A 14,009-nucleotide genomic window follows, 5' to 3' on the forward strand; every position below is an offset into this window, starting at 1 on the left:
GGTCTGATGTCCAAGCCCCACCTCCAGAGTCAAGTCCTGCCTCCTACCTCAAGATAATTAGAAGGAAAGGAAGTCTGAAAACAACCAGTGATCCTGGAAGAAGACCTTGAGCTTTAGATAAGACTGCAGCTCCAGCTGACACCTTGATTTCAGCTCCATGAAACCTTGAGCAGAGAATCTGGTTGAGCCATGCTTGGGTTTTGACCTATAGACCTGTGAGATAATACATTTGTGTTGCTTTAGTTAATGCACTTCTGTCAATTCATTACACAGCAATAGAGAACTGAATAAGGGAGAAATAAATGCCAGGTAGACAAAAGTGACTGATGTGCATGAGGAGCTGAGACAGACAGCTACCTTGGTTGAAATACACTAGCTATGGAATTGAGCCTTACTTAGCGTGGACGGTATGACTATGTCTCTGAGTCCTCACTGGATGAAGTTTTATTGGTCAGGCATCCTGTTCCATGTCAGCCCCTCCCTCTAGGATCTTTTGCTTCCTGCAAGGAATGGGGCCTGATATGTTTATCTTTTGCATTTGTCACTTACAGTGTCTTAGCATCAATTCATCCTTTCCCACAATATTGTGAACTTCCTGTGGGGAAGCACACTTTTGGGACTCTCCAGTGGACTAGATGGCATTAGCTCCACCCTCACTCCAGTGCTGGACCCTGATTCCCTTAAGCCAATCCGCATACTCCATTTGCCTGGCCATAATGATTGATTCAGGGATGGACCAAAGAGCCAGGATTTGGATTTTTTATTCAACTGTCAGAGTAAAGAGAAAGAACGTCTCTTTCCTCTGCACATGAATTGGACAGCCATCTTGAAATAGTAAGAAGAGAAGCTTTATAAAGGAATGAAATTAAGAAATGGAGTGAGAAGAATGGTTAACAAATGGTGTGAGGTCAGGCACGGTGGCTCACACCAGCACTTTGGGAGGCTTAGGCGGGAGGGAGGATCGCATAAGCCCAGGAGTTCGAGACCAGCCCTGGCAACATAGTGAGGGACCCTGTCTCTACAAATAATAAAAATAATTAGCTGGGTGTGGTGATGCATGCCTGTGGTCCTAGCCACTCAGGAGGCTGAGGTGGGAGGATTGCGTGAGTAATCCTGGGAAGTTGAGGCTACGGTGAGCTGAGATTGCACCATTGCATTCCAGCCTGGGTGACACAATGAGATCTTGTCTCAAAAAAAAAAAAAAGAAATAAAGAAAAAAGAAATGGCGTGACAAACACTGGGTCCTGGCAAAAGATTTTGGCACCTGGATCAAACCATACCTGCAGGTTTGCCCCTGCACCATTCAGTGTACATGAACAAATTTGGGTTGGGTTTCCTGATACTTACAAGTAGCTGAGTTGCCTTCTTTTTTCTGTTTATTTTTCTTACTCATGGGATGTGCACAAATTATTTCTTATTATGGGTATAACTGATCACAAAGAGCCCATTTTCTCTATAACCTGAAGAGAGAGAGTATGGGCATCTCAGCTTCACAAGGCCATAACAGCATCAGTCTTTACCCTGAATTCAGCCTTGATGCATCTGAGTGCCTGATGGGTTACAGGGATCTTGTTTTTGAAAACTTTACATGGGTGACAAAATAGCAAAATAGTGTGTGAGGCTCTTGCCTTGAGACCTGGGCTTGTTCTGGAGACAACTCTAATTGGAGGAGAGAGATTTGCTCCTCCCACTCTCCTTGTTGACAATCGGCCTCAGGGGACTGAGTCATACTGACTGACTTCATGTACCTTAGTTTGAGTGCCAGTCTGCTAGTCCAACTGGGTGACGCTTCCTGTCCCCTGAGGGTAGCCAATATCATCTGCTTTTCTTCCTCCCAATTTAGCATCACTCAGGGCAAGAATTCTGGGCTGGAAGGGAGGGGCCTATGGTTCTCTTGTATGGTCTGAGTTTGCTCACACAGCAACCTGCTCTTATCTAGTCTGATTTTTTCAATGGCATTCTGTTGTATCTTGTTATCTGGCTCTTTGGACAGGCCTTTCTGGTCTTCACATTGATGCAGGTTTGGTTGTTTGTTTTCTCCTTGTTGTTGTATATTCGGGAATTTAACATCTTTGACTATCATCATCAGACACTCTCACTAGTCTTGTCAAATACTTAGCTATGCAAATGAAAGCATGGAAGCTTGGAGGTGATACGCCAGGAGGCTGAACCCTAGGACTGAGCTCCATGAATATGCTGTTAAGGTTCTTCAATCCTCACTTCTCTCCTGGGCTTGCTGCTCTTGCAGCATCCTTGTGGCATGCTCAAAAACCTTTGCAGTGCTCACATCTGCATTTCCCAACAGCGTCTTTGTTTTGGGTGCATTCTTTGATATTGGATGCTTTAAATGGACCAATCAGGTCCTGGCAGGCAATGGATGCACATTAAAATCGATTAATTGAGGGCATTTCAGCAAAGAGACTATTTACAGAAGCATGGGTGCAGTTAAATGAAACGAAGGATGTGAAGTACCCTGAAATTGTTAATAACAGGGAGCTCTTACCAACCAGGTCTAAAAGGGAAGGAAAGAGAGACTCTTGGAACCCAGAAAGAACTGTAATGTAATTACTCAACCTTCCTACCCACTGCACAGAAAAAACCTGTTTGCTGAGACTGTGGTATTGCATGCAGTGAAGAAAGAGTTTAATTAACCTGAGGTTGGCCATGTGGAAAAGTTGGAGTTATCACTCAAATCAGTCTCCCCCAAAACTTGGAGCCTATGGTATAGTTTTTCTTTTCTTTTCCTTTCTTTCTTCTTCTTTTTTTTTTTGAGGTGGAGTTTCACTCTTGTTGCCCAGGCTGGAGTATAATGGCGCTATCTCGGTTCACTGCAACCTCCGCCTCCTGGGTTCAAGTGATTCCCTGTCTCAGCCTCCAGAGTATCTGGTATTACAGGCATGCACCACCACGCCCGGCTATCAGGCTGGTCAGTCTGGTCTCGAACTCCTGACCTCAGGTGACCTGCCTGCCTTGGCCTCCCAAAGTGCTGGGATTACAGGCGTGAGCCACTGTGCTCAGCCTATGGTTTTTCAAGGATAGTTTGGTGGGCAGCAGACTAGACAATGGGTGCTGCTGATTGGTGGGGGATGGAATCATAGGGGTGTGGGAAATGGTCTTTGTACTCTAAGTCCGCCTCTGGGTAGGGGCCCAGGACCAGTTGAATCAAGAGTCACAAGTCCAGGTGGGGTCAGTTATTTGCCAGAATGCAAAAGTCTGAAAAACATCTCAAAAGACCAATCCTAGGTTCTATAATAGTGATGTTATCTATAGGAGCAATTAGGGAAGTCACAAATCTTGTGACTTATAGAACAATGGCTGGTTCTAAAACTATGCCTAAAACTGTGCCTGCATTTTAGCAGAATTCAGACCCCTCCCTAATTTTGTGGCCTTTCCTTAGTTTTACAAAGGTGGTTTCAGCCCTGAAACAATGAAGGAATCAGTTTTAGGGGAGTACTATTATCATCCTTGCTTTCAAGTTAAACTATAAACTAAATTCCTGTCTAGGTGCGGTAGCTCACCCCTGCAATCCCAGCACTTTGGGATGCCAAGGCAGGCAGATCACTTGAGCCCAAGAGTTCAAGACCAGACTGGGCAACATGGCGAAACCCCGTCTCCACAAAAAAGTACAGAAAAAATTAGCATGCACCTGTAGTCCCAGCTACCCTGGAGGCTGAGATGGCAGGATCACCCTGAGACCAGGGAGTTTGAGGTTATGGTAAGCTGTAATCATGCCACTACAGGTCAGCCTGGGCGACAGAGTGAGACCTTATCTCAAAAAGCAAATAAATAAAAAAAAAGTCCTCCCATGATTAACTTGGCCTGTGCCCAGGAATGAGCGAGGACAGCCAGCCTGTGAGGCTAGAAACAAGATGGAGTCAGCCACGCTAGATTCTCTCACTGTCATAATCTTTGCAAAGGCAGTATCAGTAGTTGTGAGAAAGAGCCTCCCAACAAGAGCTGTAGTAGCTTTTCCCAGTGGCGCCAATTCTTCCCTAGTCCAGGCTCTGGGGAATTCTCTCTTGGAAGATGCAGTGGGCAGGTGTTGAGGGTGGGGACTTTAATCCTCCTTTGCACATTGCCAGGAACCACCTTTTCGCTTCCAGAGCAGACTTTCGTTTTAAAAGCTGTTTTGTGTTCAGCTTCTGAGAGCCCATGTGCTTGCTCATTCCCAGGAGAATTTTTATGACTTCTACACTTTTAAAAAGCTCATGTCAAGCTGTCTGGCTTTCTGTCTAGGTTTTGGATACTTTCTGCTTGCACCTTCAAATCTGCTCTCCACTCTGCTGTGTCCAGGGAGCCAGACTGGCCAATGGGGACGCAGTAGGAGATTGGAGGGTGGAAGGGTAGGCCAGGGTATTTATTCCCTTGGCTTCTTTCCTGCAGGGATGAGGGTTTGCAGTGGTTCAGTTTCTTCTTAAAGGCCACAGTGTCTGTTGCGCAGCTCTTTCTTACAGCAACGGCTCTCTGGGTTCCAGGATTCTCTCTCCCTCCTTCCCTTTTAGACCCCCTATTGATAATACCAGTGTGGTCCACTGGTCAGAGTGGGTCAAAGCAGGTAGCCAGGGGTGACCTAGATCAAAGAAGGTGACCAGAGCAGGTGCATCCTTTGTTTTCCTGGCAATGTGCAGAGGAGGATTAAAGAAAACATCCTTTGTTTTCTCTTAATCCTGCCCACACTTCTGTAAATAATCTTTTTCCTAAACTGTCCTCAATTACCCCATTGGAGTGTGCATCTGTTTTTTCACTAGGGCCTGATTGCTCCATTTAAAACATCTGATATCAAAGAATTCACCCCTGAAGGCTGTAGGAGAAATCCCAGAGAAGTTTCCCCACTGTCTCTCTGTTTCCAGGTGGTCATTCACCTCCAGCATAGGCTGAACCAGGTCAATGAATGCTGCCTATTTTATCAGATCAAGTTTGTCATTGAGAACCTTGTTATAAGCAGAATTTTTGATGCCACAAAAGAAGTAGCACTCGAATATAAATTTCCTCAGCAAGGCAATTTACTTCTACAGAAGGGTGCAGCTCGCAGATGGAACAATGGCGAGCACACATTTGGACAAGGGAGGAAAAGGGGTACTTATGCTTGATGGGGGTCGCCCCTACTGCTGTGTCCTTCTCCTATTGGCTAGGGTTAGACCGCACAAGCTAGACTAATCCCAACTGGCTATTTTAAAGAGAGCAGGGGTCTGCACTGGAGTGGCAGGGAGGTTTGGCAGGAAGGATGGTTATGGGTGGGTCAGAGCAGGTAGCCAGGGGTGACCTAGATCAAAGAAGGTGACCAGAGCCGATGACTAGAGCAGGTGACTGAAGCAGGTAACTGGGATGTGTCAGGACGGAGCCGGGGGCCGGGGAACAGTTGTGAACTACTGATTAGAACAGGTGGAAAAGGTTGTTTACTGAAACTGCAAGGAAGTTAAACTTTAAAACAGAGAATTAAAGAATAAGAGAGCTGAGCATACTGACATACTGATTCTTTGAAGAGAAACTTGGGGTTCACTATATCTAACAGTACTGAAGTTGCATACTGCTTACTTCTGGCTTGGGGATAGCTAAGCACTGCCCTGTGGTTAATGACTCTGGATACAGTTCTCAAATTAATCTGGGTGCCAACTGAGTCCATTAGCCAGTGAGGAGCCCCTGATTCCATGGCCAAGGAAAACCAAAACCTCACCATGGTTTCTGCAAATGACTGTCTCAGGTCCTGGTGTACGCTATCTTTGTACCTCCTTGTCCCAGCTCTGAATCCTCTGAAGTAATTCATTCATATAAAACCACTGTGGGTCATTGTGGTTGACAGCTTCTAAGATGACCCCAAATGATCCTTGACACCTCATATTCATGTCCTTTTGTGACTCCTTCCCCTGAGTGTGTGCTGGACATAATGACTAGCTTTTTTAAAAAAATTTTTATTTAAAATGAAAAAATTCTCTTTTAAAAACAAAACAAAACAAAACAAAATAAAACAAAACTTCTCTTTTGTTGAGACAGGGTCTTGCTCTTTGGCCCAGGATGAGTGCAGTGACAGAATCATGGCTCACTGCAGCCTTGAACTCCTTGGCTCAAGCAATCCTCCCACCTCAGCCTTCCAAGTAGTTGGGGCTACAGGTGCATACCACTATGCCTAGCTAATTTTTAATTTTATTGTAGAGAGGAGGTCTCCCTATGTTGTTCAGGCTGGTCTTGAACTCCTAGACTCAAGTGATCCTTCTGCCTCAGCCTCCCAAAGTGCTGGGGTTACTGGCATGAGCCACCATGCATAGCCTATAATTTCAACCTTTATTTTAGATGTAGGGGGTACATATGCAGGTTTGTTACATGGGTATGTTGTCTGTTGCTGAGTTTTGGGGTTTGACTGGTTGTCCTGTCACCCAATAGTGAGCATAAATCGTTTGTCAGCCCTTTTGTCCCTCTCTTTCTCTCTGGTCTAGTAGTCCCTAGTTTTTTTTTTTTTTTTGAGACAAAGTCTTGCTCTGTTGGCTAGGCTGGAGTGCTGTGGCATGATCTTGGCTCACTGCAACCTCCGCCTCCCAGATTTAAGTGGTCCTCATGCCTTAGCCTCCTGAGTAGCTGGGATTACAGGCACCCGCCACCATGCCTGGCTAATTTTTGTATTTTTAGTAGAAACAGGGTTTTGCCATGTTGACCAGGCTGGCCTCAAACTCCTGACCTCAAGTGATCTGTCCACCTCGGCCTCCCAAAGTGCTGAGATTATAGCCGTGAGCCACCACATCCAGCCGTAGTCCCCAGTTTTTATTATTCCCATGTTTATATCCATGTGTACCCAACGTTTAGCTCTTGCTTATAAACCAGAACATACAGTATTTGGTTTTCCATTCTTGCATTAATTCACCTAGGAAAATGGCCTGCAGCTGCATCCATGTTGCTGTAAAGGGTATGATTTTGTTCCTTTTTATGGCTGTGTAGTTTTTCCATGGTGTATATGTACCACATTTTCTTTATTCACCCTCCATTGATGGGCACCTAGGTTGATTCCATATCTTTGCTATTGCGAATAATGCTGCGATGAACGTGTGAGTGACTAGCTTTCAATCAGTAGAACACGGCGAACTCGACGGGATGTCACTTTGAGATTAGGTTACCAAACACGGGACCTCTATCTTGCTGGCACACACTCTGTCTTGCCTTCTTGCTGTTACTGAACCTAATATGGGTCCCCCTTGCCCGGTGCAGCAAAACCAAACATTGATATTGGAATTGTAGCAAGAGGAAGTGGGGTATCTATGGGTGGGCGCCAATCAAAGAGAATTGGGTGGTTAATGCTTAAGTCCCAAGCTCCCCAGTGGCTTATGGGTAAGGATTTATAATTGCAACAAGGCAGAGGTTACATGCAGTTATAAATCAATATATGGGAGGCTCTACATTGGTTTGACCTAAAAGGCAGGACGTCTCAAAGTGGGAACCAGGGGTCATAGATTTAAAGATGTTTTGATTTGTAATTGGCTTAGGAGGAGAGCCTTTGTCTAAAAACTTTGAGATCATCAGAATATTAGTTCTTGCCTGGGATGTCACTTCCTCTGTGCCCCTTAGGAAGAAATTTAGAAACGAGAAGAGTTAAGAGTTTAGTCCTCTGTTCCCCCTTATCTGAGGTCTGCGTGTTAATGGATCCACTTAGTGGGGTAGGGGGGTCCTCATTTTTGAAAAACAATCTAGGGACATTAGTTTTTATAGAGAAGCCAAACATCCCATGATTTTAACTTTCTTGCTCATTGTTCAAAGCTACTATTATCTTCTTGCTTATTAAGTCATTTGTGTCTGTATGTATGTATGTATGTATTTTTGAGACAGAATCTTGTTCCATTGCCTAGGCTGGAGTGTAATGGCATAATCTCGGCTCGCTGCAACCTCCACCTCCTGGGTTCAAGGGATTCTCCTGCTTCAGCCTCCTGAGTAGTTGGGACTACAGGCGTGTGTCACCATTCCTGGCTAATTTTGTATTTTTAGTAGAGATGGGGTTTTGTTATGTTGGCCAGGCTAGTCTTGAACTCCTGACCTCAAGTGATTCACTTGCCTTGGCTTCCCAAAGTGCTGGAATTACAGGAATAAGCCACTGTGCCCAGCCTTATTTATTTTTTAAGGTCTAGCTAAGTGCCTGGAATTTTTCTTAAAGGAACTTAAGATCTTTCTTTATTTCTATGTTTCGTGGTGGGGGGCTGCACACCCCTAAGAGTGGTCCCTATTCTGCCTATTGCCTGCTTGCTCTGATAGATCAAGCTGTTATGTTATGAGCTGCCCTATGGAGAGGTCCACGTGGAAAGCATCTGAGGGTGGCCTCTGACAACAGTTCATGAGAGACGAATCCTGCGAATAATCACGTGGGTGATCTTGGAAGTGGATCCTTCCCCAGTTGAGTCTTGAGATGAAACCTAGCTGACACCTTGATAGCAATCTATGGGAGACCCTGAAGCCAGGGCCCATCTTCAAATTGCCAACCCACAGAAACTGTGAGATAATTAATGTGTGTTGTTTTAAGCCACTGAGTTTTGGAATAATTTGTTACACAGCATTAGGTAGCCTATATAACAGTGTAGGCTTTAGTTGATGATTCTAGTGGGGAGACCAAAGTGAAATTTACATTGCATACATCACAAGAATTAACTAACTAACCAACCCAATCAGGCATTTCTGTACATCCTCAGCCAGCCCTCTCTGTGCTGAGGGCTCCTCTTTCTTGCTCTTGTTCTCTCTCAATATCATTCTCCAATTTGGCCATGTCCAGCTTCAGTGCATATTATCTTTCTTTGGATTGTCAGTTTTTTCTGTGTCCATTTGGCAGATAATTTAATTTTTTTCATGATTTTTTTTTCTTTAGCAATGGGGTCTCACTCTGTTGCCCAGGCTGGTCTCAAACTCCTGGGCTCAAGTAATCATCCCCACTTGGCTTCCTAAAGTGCTGGGATTACAGGCATGAGCCATCACGCCTGACCCTTTCTGACTTCTACTCCCAAACATGTTGGCAAACTCCTCAGGGTATTCAGCAGGAAAAAAAATCCTCTCTATTAATGCAGCCCATCTTTCCTGGGCAGCAGTGTGGGTTATAGATATATGAAATATCTGTTACATAAGTCTCTCAGCTTCTTCCTGCATATATTGCTATTCAACTGCTTAAAGCTATTGAAAAATGCATGCAAACAAAATTTTAATCTAAGAAAATGTCTTTATGACATTGTTCAAATCAAGTTATATCATATGTGAAGGAGAAGCACATTCCACTGGAGAAAAGCTTTTTAGACACTCTACTTTTTGACATTTTAACCAGTATGTTAGATAAGAAGGCTGCTATGGAAATATAGTTAGCAACATTGTTGGAAAATATAGACTAGAAAAGAGTTCAAGAATATGTATCCATTGAACTTGATGAAATAATTTTAGAAGCTGAGGCTGTGAAATCTTGACAGCAAAACTGAAGAGACACTGTAGAGTTCCCATTTTGCAGATTTATATTTGGTTGGTTCATGCAGGCAGACCCCAGGAGAGCTAAGACTTTGTTAAATACTTAACACACACCCAGTAAGAAGGATAAATGTAGGTGTTCACATCAGTGTTTTAAACACGTGGTCCAATAAATCAGCAAAAAGGCAGCAAAGCAGTTGTAGTAATGGTTAAAAAAAAAAAGAAGAAGCAGGGAAAACTTTAGGAGCAGGAATTGTATAAAAATACATCCAAATGTGGCTATTCTCAACTACTCCATTCAAATGTGAGCCTCCATCCGTTCTCACCTGGATTCCGGCAAGAACTTCCTAGCGGTTTTCTCTGTCTCAGGTTTGCCTTCTTGGGGTGTATTTTCAACAAAGCAACCAGAATGATACTTTAAAAAAAGTATCAGGCTGACACCGTGGCTCATGCCTGTAATCTTTGTACTTTGGGGGGCTGAGGTAGGAAGGATCACTTGAGGTAAGGAGTTTGAGACCAGCCTGGGCAACATAGCTAGACTCTGTCTCTACAATACATACATACATACATACATACATACATATATACATGCATACCTACATTAGTCAGGTGTGGTGGCATCTGCCTATAGTTCTAGCTACTCGGGAGGCTGATGTGGGAGAATCACTTGAGCCTGGGACGTCGAGGCTGCAGGGAGCTGTGTTCCTACCACTGCGCTCCAGCCTGGATGACAGAATGAGACTCTGTGTCCAATCTTTCTCTATCTATCTATCATCTATCTATCTATCTATCTATCAGTCATCTATCTGTCCATCTATCTACACACACACACACACACACACACACACACACACACACGAAGTATCAGAACATTATTCATGATAGCCAAAAGGTAAAAAAAAAAACCCAAATGTTCATCAACTGAATGAATAGATAAATTGTTGTACAGTATATCCATACAATGGAACATTATTTGGCAATTTAAAAAACAAAATATGAGGCTGGGCGTGGTGGCTCAAGCCTATAATCCCAGCAATTTGAGAGGCTGAGGTGGGCGGATCACCTGAGGTCAGGAGTGCAAGACCAGCCTGGCCAACATGGTGAAATCCTGTCTCTGCTAAAAATACAAAACTTAGCTGGGTGCGGTGGCGGATGCCCGTAATCCCAGCTACTAGGGAGGCTGAGGCGGGAGAATTGCTTTGAACCCAGGAGGCAGAGGTTGTAGTGAGACAAGATCATGCCACTACACTCCAGCCTTTGCAACAGAGGAAGACCTTGTCTAAAAAAAATTGAAATATAAGTAGTCATATTTATAGAGATGGAAAGTAGAATGGTGGTTGCCACACCAGGGACTGGGGTGAGGTGGGGAATGGGAGTTGCTATTTAATGGGTACAGAGTTTCAGTTTGGAGAGGCGACAAGAGTTCTGAAGATGGATGGTGGGTATAGTTACACAACAGTGTGAATATACTTAGTGCCATGAAAGTGAACACTTAAAAATGGTAAAGATGGTTAAAAAAAACAAGAGGACTGAAGTACTGATATATGCTATAACACAGATGAACCTTGAAAATCTTATTCTAAGAAGGCAGATGCAAAATGTGGCATGTTATATGATTCCATTGTTATGAAATGTTCAGAATAGGCAAATGTATAGAAAGTACATTAGTGGTTGCCCGAGGCTGGGTAGTTTTAGGGGGAGGGTTGAGAAAATGGGGAGTGACTGCATTCCAGCTCTGGGTAATAGAGCTAGACTCCATCTCAAAAAAAAAATTATGGTGATGGCTGTACTACACTGTGAATATATAAAAATCCATTGAAGTGTATGCTGTAAATGGGTGAATTTTATGCCAATTCAGCTATTTAAAAAACAGATGTATATGGAAAAACTTGAATTTTGGAAGTCAGTTGTATTAACCAGGCCCTATCCAGTCTTTGTTTTTTTTCTCTTAGAGATGGGGCTCTTACTCTGTCACCCAGGTTGGGGTGCATTGACATGATCATGGCTCACTTCAGCTTCCCAAAGAGCTGGGATTACAGGTGAATGATACAATGTCTGCCTAACTAAAAAAAAAAATGTAAAAAATTTTAAGAGATGGGGGTCTCACTATATTGCCAGGCTGGTCTTAAATTCCTGGTCTCAAGCTGTCCTCTCGTCTAAGCTCACAGGTGTGAGCCACCATTCCTGGTTTGTCTAAGCCACCATACCTGACTTACCTTTCTTTTATCTTGAGAAAGATAAGCCACCATACTTGGCTTATCTTTCTCTTATCTTGAGAAAGAATAAATTCAGTTTGGTTACTGCACGTTGAAGAGTAAACTATCCTTAACGTCCAGTGACACACCATAGCCTTACCAAAGGTAGAAATGATAATAGGGTCCAAGAAGTGAAATGGTGATAGGGTCAAAGAAGTATGTTGTTTCAGGGAATATGGCAAAAAAATGGCAGATTATGTTATTCATTTGCTCAAAGCCATTCAGTGGTTTTCCATGTTAATGAGTGGAAACTAAAGTTCTTAAAATTGCTTACAAGGTTCAACACACTCAGTCTCCTACCTGTGACTTGTTTGAGCTTACCCCCTACTTCTTTCAGCCATGCCGGCCTTCTCTCCATCATACCTGGACTCACTCCTGCCCCAGGGCTTTGCACCTCCTGGCTGTTCCCTCTGCCTCCAAAACACTTTTGCCAAGTTCCCTCATGGCTTGCTCACTTATACCTCCTTTAGCTCAACTGTCACTTCTTGGCCATCTCCCTGGCCACCCCCCACAAAAGTGCATTCCTGGCATTCTCTGCTTTTCTCCCCTCCTTCCTTTTTTCCCATGACACACCTGACACAATACATAGTTTATGTATTCTTTGGTTCATTGTCTCCCCACACCCACTCCAGAATGTAAGCTCTATAAGGCAGGGATTTTTGTCCGTCTTGTTCACTGCTGTATCCTCAGTACCTTTATAATGATATTTGGCACATAGTAGTAACTCAATAAATATTTGTTAAATGAATGAATGAAAAGCTGCCATGTGTTCAAGAAGCCATGGTGTGTTGCATAGGAAAACAGTACCTATTAAGGAGATACCAGCATCCTACAAATAATGGAAGAAAATGCCACATAAGTTGCCAAATTGATTAAAGTGTGCTGTTTAACTTGCAGACTCTGGAGGGTAACTTACACAAATACGGACAATTGTTCCCTTATAAGTACAATTTGCCCCTGATTTTTCATTCCAGTTCTCAGGTCTGGAGGATTGTTAAACATCATTTAATAAGTGGGTCTTTGCTGCCCTTCTCCCAGGAATAGAGTGTATAGAGTTGCCCATGTGAGACCAAGCTGAAGCTCAGGTCAACAACTGCAATGAGGAGTGGCTGCCTGGTTGAATGCACAGGGGCTTCTGTTTGAAACCTCAATGTTTTCCTCTGCTGACGGCATTTTCATGTATATGGCATATGTCTCCTGACCTTAGTGGCCCCTCACAAAACTCCAACGTATAACAGTGCATCTCTTTGAGTTTCTGCTAGCAGCCCTCATGGTGAATTCCCTATGGACTATGTGTCCTATGTTTTAAACCAAACCCATTACAAAAGTATCCTCCAACTTTGGTGAAAACCTGTCCGGCCATTTTATTATGATATTGTAAGACAGAAACTTAATCTGTTTTTTTAAAAAAATTTTCTTTGTAGATATCGTGAGTGGGAGTTCGCTCATGGTTTGGCTCTCTGTGTGTCTATTATTGGTGTATAGGAATGCTTGTAATTTTTGCACATTGATTTTGTATCCTGAGACTTTGCTGAAGCTGCTTATCATCTTAAGGAGATTTTGGGCTGAGACGATGGGGTCTTCTAAATATACAATCATGTTGTCCGCAAATAGAGACAATTTGACTTCCTCTTTTCCCAATTGAATATGCTTTATTTCTTTTTCTTGCCTGATTGCTCTGGCCAGAACTTCCAATACTATGTTGAATAGGAGTAGTGAGAGAGGGCACCCTTGTCTAGTGCCAGTTTTCAAAGGGAATGCTTCCAGTTTTTGCCCATTCAGTATGATATTAACTGTGGGTTTGTCATAAATAGCTTTTATTATTTTAAGGTATGTTCTGTCGATACCTAGTTTATTGAGTTTTTAGCATAAAGGGCTAAGCAACTTCAGCAAAGTCTCAGCATACAGAAATACAAAGCTGGTGGCATCACACTGCTGGACTTAAAGCTATACTACAAGGCAACAGTAATCAAAACAGCATGGTACTGGTATCAAAACAGAGACATAGACCAATGGAACAGAACAGAGGCCTCTGGAGCACAACACACATCTACAACCATCTAATCCTTGACAAACCTGACAAAAACAAGCAATGGGGAAAGGATCCCCTGTTTAATAAATGGTGTTGGGAAAATAGGCTAGCAATGTGCAGAAAGCAGAAACGGGACACCTTCCTGACACCTTACACTAAAATTAACTCCAGATGGATTAAGGACTTAAACATAAGACCTAATGCCATAAAAACCTTAGAAGAAAACCTAGGCAAAGCCATTCAGGACATAGGCATAGACAAGGACTTCATTACTAAAACACCAAAAGCAATGGCAACAAAAGCCAAAA

This window comes from Cebus imitator, unplaced genomic scaffold, assembly GCF_001604975.1.
Source record: "Cebus imitator isolate Cc_AM_T3 unplaced genomic scaffold, Cebus_imitator-1.0 Scaffold85, whole genome shotgun sequence".
Lineage (NCBI taxonomy): Eukaryota > Metazoa > Chordata > Mammalia > Primates > Cebidae > Cebus > Cebus imitator.